Source organism: Dioscorea cayenensis, chromosome 7 (assembly GCF_009730915.1).
Source record: "Dioscorea cayenensis subsp. rotundata cultivar TDr96_F1 chromosome 7, TDr96_F1_v2_PseudoChromosome.rev07_lg8_w22 25.fasta, whole genome shotgun sequence".
Lineage (NCBI taxonomy): Eukaryota > Viridiplantae > Streptophyta > Magnoliopsida > Dioscoreales > Dioscoreaceae > Dioscorea > Dioscorea cayenensis.
In genome coordinates, this window is record NC_052477.1 from 17,150,971 (window position 1) to 17,160,921 (window position 9,951).

Below are 9,951 nucleotides of genomic sequence, written 5' to 3' on the forward strand. Positions count from 1 at the left end.
TATTGAATGCTTCTTGGCACTTCGAAGTTTGTACATGACTTTTTCATCTCCCACTTTCAATGTTATCTTTCCATTTCTCCAAGTGATGAGGGTCTAGAATTTATTTAGGAAGGGTCATTCAAGAATGAGTGGGGTCTCTACATCCTCATCTATGTCAAGAATTACAAAGTCCACGTGGAAGACAAGTTATTCCAAAGTTACAAGTACATCTTCCACTATTCCCCGTGGTCTCCTTACTGACCTATCGGCCAACTACAAGGTTATCCTTGTTAGTCTCAGCTCTCCCAATCTAAGTTTGTGTATATGGTTTATGGGATTATGTTTATGCTCGCTCTGGAATCGACGAGTGCCTTTTCTTTAACGCCATCACCCAACAAGCATGGGATCACAAAGCTTCTAAGATCTCTCTACATTATCGGTATCTTTTTATCCACAATGGCAGAGTAATTCCCATTGACAGCTACTATGTTAACCTCTTCCAACTTCTTCTTGTTGGTAAGCAAGTCCTTAAAAATTGGGCATACTTTGTGATAAGTGCTTGTGCGATAAGAAGGCGAAGCGTTCTTTCCTTATGATGAGCATTACTTTTGTCAGGTTTTAGCGCTAATACGTGTGTATTTATGTACTTTTATGCAGGTTGGGTTGTGAAGCCGATTATTTGTGAAAGAAGCCATTGTAGATCGTTTTACTTATTATTTGGAGGAGATCTTGAGAAGGCTCAAATGCGGAGACATGAGTCGGGTTTAGAATGCTAGAATATGTGCCAACCTCTTTGTATTCGAGCTAAGGCAATGATTTAGAGGGGCACGAAGGCAGTTACATCCTAGTATTCCGGCTTGTGCATATTTAGTAAGATCTCCACCAAGGTGACCGTTTATTGAAGAACCAAGACGATCTACGACGTGAACGTGTGCCCGTTTACGTTACCTTGATGAAAGCATGGATTCGGGAGTATTTCAGGACGTTCATGGCGGTACTGTTCATAGCCGGCTGAAGAAGGAGCAAAACAGAGGAGCCACATGAGCGTGTGGAAATTCCACACGCCCGTGCATTAATTCCACAGGCCCGTGTGGAATATCCACAGGGGCGTGTTGCATCCCGATTACAATCCTATTTAAGGCCGATTTCAACATTCTTTTCTCCATCTTTTCCCCAACTTGAGAGAGGGCTACGGCTATGGTTTTGAGAGGTATTGGCTAGGGATTTGGAGAGGTTCGATGGCTCCGACATCGTCATCTCTTTGGAAGAAGGTTGGTAAGGGAGCCTCCGTCGGATTGATTCGGCGAGGCTTATCTTATACCGGACAAGGGTATCTTGTGACGAGTAGAGGACTCTCCACAAGACCATCGCCACGACTATCGAAGGGGTTTTCCTATGGATTATTTTCTTTTACATTTGATTTCATTATCATTTGTATTGTGCTCCATGGAGAGCTAAACCCCTAGTGGGTACTTGGGTATTTATAAACCCTAGGATGTATTAGTTTCATTGAATCTGTTTGTTATGCTTTCAATTAATTGATGTTATTGTGAGTTCTAATCTTGAATGTTTGATTGTTTGAATACTCCCTTAGAGTGACACTAGGGTTGAGAGTTGATAAGTGCTTGTGCGATATGAATGCGAAGCGTTCATTCCTTATGTTGACCATTACTTTTCTCGGGTTTTTACACTAATACGTGTGTTTTTATGTTACTTTCGTGCAGGCAGGGTTGTGAGGCCGAGTATGAAGGAAAGAAGCCAATGTGGAGCACAATGCACTAATTTTGGAGGAAATCTTGCTAAGGTTCAAACGCGAAGACATAGGTCGGGTGTGAGATGCTAGAGTGTGTGCCAACCTCCTCGTATTCGAGTTTGGCACATCCAATTGGAGGGGCACAAACGCAGTCACACTTGAGTATTCCGACTTATGCACATAGAACAAGAGCTCCTCCAACTTGCCTATCATTGAAGAAGCTAGTGATCCACGACGTGAACGTATGCCAGTTTGCGTTATTCCGATGAAGGTATGGATTCGGGAAGCTATTCAGGCCGGATACTATAGCAGAGCACTACAGAAACACGGTAGAAAGCACTGTAGCAGCACTGTTCATAGCAGGCCGAGAAAACAGGAGTTTAGAGAATTCACACGGGCGTGTGGAAATTCTGCACGGGTGCGTGAAGCACTCACGCCCGTGTAGTCGCCTGATTCCAGCCCTATAAAAAGCCGATGCAGCCCCGATTTTAGTATTCTTTTCTCCATCTTTTCCCCAACTTGAGAGAGGGCTTCGGCTAGGGTTTTGAGGGGTATTGGCCAAGGTTTTGGAGAGGTTCTACGGCTCCGACATCATCATTCCTTAGGAAGAAGGTTGGTAGGGGAGCTTCCGTCGAGGCGCATCCTATACCGGACGATGGAATCCTTGGACGACGAGTAGAGGACTTTCCACAAGACCATCGACACGACTATCGAGGGGGTTTCTTTATGGATTCATTGCTTTTACATTCTATTTCTTTGATTGTACTTAGCTCCATGGAGAGCTAAACCCCTAGTGGGTACTTGGGTATTTGTGAACCCTAGGATGTATTCGTTTCATTGAATTTCTTTATTATGCTTTCAATTAATTGATATTTATTGTGAGTTCCAACCTTGAATGCTTGATTGTATGAACATTTTCCCTAGAGTGACACTAGGGTTAAGAGTTCTCGTTGGTAACCTTGTGAGTGAGTGACACACCACGAGCGTTAGACAAAGCTAGGTTGGAGAGGGTTGAGAGGGTGAGTCGAGAGGTACAGGAGCGTCCCTTTCCCCTCCGACGTGATAGATTCTACCTCCGTTCCTCGAGTTCTTTACGGCCATAATAGAGTGAATGGTCTAAGGGATGAACTTCCGCTGGGGTTTAGTTGCGCGTGCAACGGAGTGAAGAGTTGAGGTGATCTTAGTATCTAGGGCTTAATCGTTGTTAGGGACCTTCCACCTGGACCAAAGGGTTAGGTCTATAATTAGGAAGAGATTTATCACTTGGAATTCCTAGAGCGCATTGCAACTCTATGCGAGTGCGAGGTTGAGAGGTTATCCAATCTCTCCTCCGGGACATGTATAGAATTAGGCATAGTTGACCTTAGATTTGGGACTATGTAATTAAGGATTTCCATGACTTACCATTATACTGATTAGGAAGCATAATAGAGGGTTCTTGCACTTGAAACAATTATCCTAGCGGAGCATTATCCGGGTACTCCATCTTTATCGATTGTCTTACCACCCTCTTTACTTTTGCTCTCTTACTTGTTGTTTTTATTGTTGAGAATTAAATCATTGTCACACTTATCATCATTGATCTTTCACATAGCTAAGAATCGAATTAAGTATTTTTATTCCCTATTCCCTGTGGATTTGATACCCGCTCATCCGAGATTATTACTTCGACAAACCCATGCACTTGCGGGATTTACGCAAGGGGACCTTATCAAAAGTTCATGTGGTAACCCTTGTGAGTGAGTGACACACCATGAGAGTTAGAGAAAGCTTGATTGGAGAGGGTTGAGAGGGTGAGTCGAGAGGTACAGGAGCATCCCCTTTCCCCTCTGGTGTGATAGATTCTACCTCCGTTCCTCGAGTTCTTTGCGGCCATAGTAGAGCGAATGAGCTCTTTGCCACCCCCAATTACAGCTCAGAATTTCGAGCTAAAGCCAATATTCATCCACATGTTGCAGCAATCCGCATAGTTCAATGGTTTGGCCGATGAGGATCTAAACAGTCACATAGAGAACTTTCTCGAGATGTGTCATATGCTCAAGATAGACGAGGTGATGGATGATGCCATCAACTTGAGAGCCTTCCCATTTTCCCTAAAAGGGAGAGCAAATCAGTGGCTACATTCATTACCTAGAGCCTCGATTACTACATGGGAGGAGATGGTAGAAGCTTTTCTAGCCCGTTATTTTCCTCCTGGAAAATCTGCAAAGCTTAAGAATGAGATCTCATCCTTTGTACAGTCGGAATTAGAGTCTCTATTCGAGACATTGGAAAGGTTCAAGGAGCTCCTGAGAAAGTGCCCACAACACGGATTCCCGGAGTGGATGATTGTTCAGACTTTTTACAACGGGTTGAATCCGAGTACAAGACAACTCTTGGATGCGGCAGCAGGAGGTACCTTAGGTAGCAAGACCCCCGATGAGGCCCGTCAATTTATTGAAGAAATGGGTTTAAACAGCTACAATGGAATGCCAGGGAGAAGAAAAATTTGGCCGGTCTTCATGAGATTGATGCAGTAACTTCATTGGCGGTGCAAGTGGAAAATTTGAGTAAGAAGTTAGATCTTCTAACTTTAAACAGAGTGGCGGCCATGAGTACTTGCACCGGGAGTGGTGGAGGACATGCTCCCTCCGATTGCCCGATCTCTATTGGTGATGCATCTTCGGTTGAGAACGTTGATTTTGTAGGTAATGGTATGAAGACTCAAGGAAACCCATATAGCAATACCTACAATCCAGGTTGGAAGAATCATCCCAATTTCTCGTTGAGCAACCAAGGTCCACAAAAGGCCATGGGGCCACCGGGTTTCCAACAACAAGCCCCGAACATGGAAAACAGAGTTTCAGGTTTGGAAACCTGAATGAATGGTTTGGAGAAGGCCTTGACTAGATTTGTGCAATCTTCAAATATAAGGTTTGAATCAGTTGAGGCTACACTTCGCAATCACACCGCCTCTTTGCATAAACTTGAAAATCAGGTGGGGCAGATTGCGAAGTCTCTCTCTGAAAGGCCACATGGAAGCTTGCCGAGCAATACTGAGACCAACCCTAGAGAGCATGTGAAGGGGATCACTTTGAGAAGTGGTCATGAGGTTGAAGGTAGGCTTCAAGGTGAAAAGCCAAAAGAACACGCACCCGAGGTTATAGAGGTTGAAGATGGAACAAGCAAAGAGAAGGAGGTGGCAATCCCACCTTTCAAGCCGACAATCCCTTATCCCTCTAGATTGAAGAATGACCAAGGGGATGAACTGTACAAGAAGTTCCTGAGTTTTTTCAAGCAACTCCACATCAATATTCCTTTTGTTGGGGCATTAGCTCAAATGCCTAAGTATGCGAAATTCTTGAAAGACTTGTTGACCAACAAGAGGAAGTTGGAGGAGAGTGCTTCAGTGAGTTTAGATGCATCTTGCTCGGCGGTGTTGCAAAAGAACATGCCGAACAAGAAGAAAGACCTGGGAAGCTTCATCATTCCGTGTAATATTGACAATCTAGGTGAAGAAATGGCATTGGCGGACTCAGGGGCTAGCATCAACGTCTTGGCATACACTTTCTTTCAAAAGCTAGGCTTGGGCGAGCCTAGGCCCACTCGGATGACTTTGCAATTGGCGGACCGAACGGTGTGACATCTGAGGGGCATTATTGAAGACGTGCTTGTCAAGTTGGACAAGTACATTTTTCCGGTTGACTTTGTAGTGCTAGATGTCGATGAGGATGCGGATGTACCCTTGATACTTGGGAGACCGTTCTTGCGGACTTCCAAAGCATTGTTTGACATGGACGGCGGGGAGCTAATTTTGAGAGTCGGAGATGACAAGCTCACATACCGCCTTGCTGAAGCCATGCGCCATTCTCTTCATTTTGATGATACTTTGTATTTTCTAGACACTACTCATGAGATTTTTGATGAATACATGCAGGAAATGTTCAATCCGGACCCGTATGAGGGTTTGTTCGACCAAGAGGAGGAAATTGAAGAAGTAATGATGCTTGGTTCAACTGAAGAAGTACCGTCTACCCAGGGGATCTTGAAGAAGGTGCTCCGGAAGATGAAGAGGGCAAGGAGACACCACCGGAAACACTCCAAGACTGTTAGAGGTGTGCGCGAACCGAACGATGAACCGTTTCTAGGTAGTCCCAAGCCCGACAATTCACCTTCTACTCTCAAGAGACTTTACTCATCATGCTTTCAAGCCATGGGTAAGAAGCGCTTGTTTAACGTCAAGCTTAGTGACGTTAAACAAGCGCTTCTTGGGAGACAACCAAAGTGTTTACTGTTTTTCCTAGTCATAGTTTAGTTTTGCATGAATAACTTGTTAAGTGTTGGTATCTTCATGTTTAGATGATTGTGCTATTTTCATTTTGGTGGATTTCTGTGTCATCGTGTGTTTTCATGCATATTTGGCGAAGATTTATTCGTTTGAGCTTGTTTATATTGTTTTTCACTAGTAATTGTTGCATTAAAGAGCAGGATCTGAATGTGTAAACATGTTCAGAAAATTTATGCAGAGCCTGCAGAGTTTTTCAAGTCATCCAGAGAAAATCCACGGGCGTGTGGAATTTCCACACGCCCGTGGGATTGTATTACGAGCTAATCCAAAGAAGGCACAGGGGCGTGGACTCGCCCCTGTGAGCGACCTTGCGATTATCGCACGGCCGTGCAGAATTACCGCACGGGCATGCGTTGTTCTATAGAAACTTGGGAATTTTTCTCGAGAGCACACAGGGGTGTGCACTCGCCCCTGTGGGCAACCTTGTGACCAATGCACGGGCGTGGGTATTTTCTGCACGCCCGTGCGGATTTATGCAGATGATCCCTTCTCCATCCTGAGAGCGCACATGGGCGTGTGAATGCCCCTGTGAGTTGGGCTTGTGATTGTCCACGGATGTGCGGAATTTCCGCACGGGCGTGCAAAACACTTAGTGATTTTCTCTCGGTTAGACAGAGAGCGCACAGGGGCGTGCGGTTTCCCCTGTGGGTCTGGAGCACGGGCGTGGGTAATTTCCACATTCCCGTGTGAGTGTTTTCAGAGACAGCAAGAGCTATCACGAGAGTACACAGGGGCGTGCCCGTGCGGATATACAGAACTCCAAGGAACGCGAGTTCTTTTTAAAGAAGACTTGTTTCTCTTCATCTACATCCTCTCCACTCTCTTGAGAATACTCTAGCATTGGTTTCCGACCTCGTACTGCCGATTTTGGAGGATTTTTACTTGGTTTTCCAGCCTATTCCTATTCTCCTCATCTCAACTCATCGGTAAGCCCCTATCTTTGATTTTCTTTGCCAATTCTTGATTCTAATTGATGAACTTGCTAAGAATGCTTCGTTTTTATAATTAGAGTGTATGAGCATTCTTAGAATGAAGTTAGAAGAGTTTTAGAAGTGTTTTGTTGGATTTTTGAGGTGCGGTCGTGCGGTTCTTCAACTCATCGGTAAGCCCCTATCTTTGATTTTCTTTGCCAATTCTTGATTCTAATTGATGAACTTGCTAAGAATGCTTCGTTTTTATAATTAGTGTATGAGCATTCTTAGAATGAAGTTAGAAGAGTTTTAGAAGTGTTTTGTTGGATTTTTGAGGTGCGGTTGTGCGGTTCTTCACGCCCTATGGATCCACACGGGCTTGCGTAAATTCCCCAAGACCGTATGGATGTTTGCAGCATCATTTATCCAGCTTGTTTGATTGATTTCCTTTGAAAATTTGCAGGATATGACACCTTTTGTACTGCGACCGCGCACCTCCCAGACACCGCTGCATCACCATCATTGGACCCACCAGCGCCTTCTGATCCAGCACCAACAGCAGAGGAGCCAGAGCGTGGTGCCGACACTTGACTTGCTTTTATTTCTACTTGCATTTTATTTTGGACATGTTATCCTCAGAAAGGACTTTCCTTCTGAGCTTATTTTCATTTTGTTGTCTCGAGTTGTATTTCTTGCTCTATCTTATATATACTCGAGTTTTGTTTTTTTTATTGAGCTCTACTGAACCCCCTTGTGTATGCGTGCAGATGGTCTTGTCATCATGGGAATTGAGAACTTATCATAGACACGCCCAAGGTGCTTCGGCACTTGGCTGTGTCTGCCTCACAACCCGTTGGAACATCACCCCCAAGGATTTAGCTCCATCAAATGCAACACTAGGAGTCAGGGGAGTATTGTTTCAATTGCTTCTCCCACATTTATTCTTCATTGATATACATTATAAGTGACCTTGCATGTGTACATTGAGGTCAATGTACAACTTAAGTGTGTGTGTGTGTGTGTGTGTGGGGAAATTTCATAATGCACATATCTTTTACACTATTTTGATTGATATATATGCGCACATAGCCAATGACGGTTCACCTTAGTTGCAATGACGGTATTCTTGAGTTTAGGAGAATTTTTAACATTGAATGTTCTCATGCTCTAGTTCTTGCTTGAATTTTTGCCCGAATAACATTTTTTGCACTTCTCACTCTTTAAACTCTTTTGGAAACTCAAGTCTAAGGTTAAAGGGACCAGTTTTAGTTTTGTTTCTTGTGTTGCTTTACCAAAAAAAAATGGAAAAGAAAGAAAGAACAAAGTGTTTTTATCGTTTAATTGTGCTTCTTGGGTGGAAAGAGCTACCACCCATGATGTATGAAGATACTCTCATAAGTCGGATACTAGCTATGCCCTATTGAGAGAAAGAGCTATCTCATGGGATGTGCGAAAGCTACCACCCCGGTAGAAAGAGCTACCACCTCAAAGGTGTGAAAGCCACCTTAGCGGCCGTTTTGGAAAGGGCTACATTAGAGGATGTGTGAAGTTACTATCCTTTTTGAAATGTTTGGTACTCTTTGTAGATAAATAAGTCCCTTATACCTAGAACTTTGAGGAGTATACTTTGGGTTGACTTGAGTGAGTTCACACACTTGCACGATTTCGGGTTTGTTGTCCTTTTTAATTCAAGTTTTTAGGTAGAGCATTGATTCTTTCGTATTTAGTGTTGAAATTTCCTTTACTATTAGAATGCTTTCTTTGCATGCTTATGTGAACCTAAGGCCAAGCACTTCCAATAGTCCCTTCATCTATGCATACAATGTTTTCACTTTTGCTTGAGGACAAGCAAAAGCTTGAGTGTGGGGGAGTTTGATAAGTGCTTGTACGATAAGAATGCGAAGCGTTCTTTCCTTATGATGAGCATTACTTTTGTCAGGTTTTAGCGCTAATACATGTGTATTTATGTACTTTTATGCAGGTTGGGTTGTGAGGCCGATTATTTGTGAAAGAAGCCATTGTAGATCATTTTACGCATTATTTGGGGGAGATCTTGAGAAGGCTCAAACGCGGAGACATGAGTCAGGTTTAGAATGCTAGAATGTGTGCCAACCTCTTTGTATTTGAGCTAAGGCAATGATTTAGAGGGGCACGAAGGCAATTACATCCTAGTATTCCGGCTTGTGCATATTTAGCAAGATCTCCACCAAGGTGACCGTTTATTGAAGAACCAAGACGATCTACGACGTGAACGTGTGCCCGTTTACGTTACCTTGATGAAAGCATGGATTCGGGAGTATTTCGGGTCGTACTGTAGCAGGGTACTGTTTATAGCCGGCTGAAGAAGGAGCAAAACAGAGGAGCCACATGAGCGTGTCTAAATTCCACACGCCCGTGTGTTAATTCCACAGGCCCGTGTGGAATATCCACAGGGGCGTGTGGCATCCCGATTACAATCCTATTTAAGGCCGATTTCAACATTCTTTTCTCCATCTTTTCCCCAACTTGAGAGAGGGCTACGACTAGGGTTTTGAGAGGTATTGGCTAGGGATTTGGAGAGGTTCTATGGCTCCGACATCGTCATCTCTTTGGAAGAAGGTTGGTAAGGGAGCCTCCGTCGGATTGATTCGGCGAGGCGTATCTTATACCGGACAAGGGTTCTTGTGACGAGTAGAGGACTCTCCACAAGACCATCGCCACGACTATCGAAGAGGTTTTCCTATGGATTATTTTCTTTTACATTTGATTTCATTATCGTTTGTATTGTGCTCCATGGAGAGCTAAACCCCTAGTGGGTACTTGGGTATTTGTAAACCCTAGGATGTATTAGTTTCATTGAATCTGTTTGTTATGCTTTCAATTAATTGATGTTGTTGTGAGTTCTAATCTTGAATGTTTGATTGTTTGAATACTCCCTTAGAGTGACACTAGGGTTGAGAGTTCATGTGGTAACCCTTATGTGTGAGTGACACACCACGAGA

General features: G+C 43.8%; 1 non-coding gene across 1 annotated transcript; it reads right to left on the reverse strand.

The window, feature by feature from the left end:
• Nucleotides 1-3,939: 3,939 nt before the first annotated feature.
• LOC120266027 lies at nt 3,940-4,046 on the reverse strand. The gene has a single exon (XR_005537871.1). It is a non-coding gene; the product is annotated as a small nucleolar RNA R71 (small nucleolar RNA).
• Between the last annotated feature and the right edge of the window lie 5,905 nt (nt 4,047-9,951).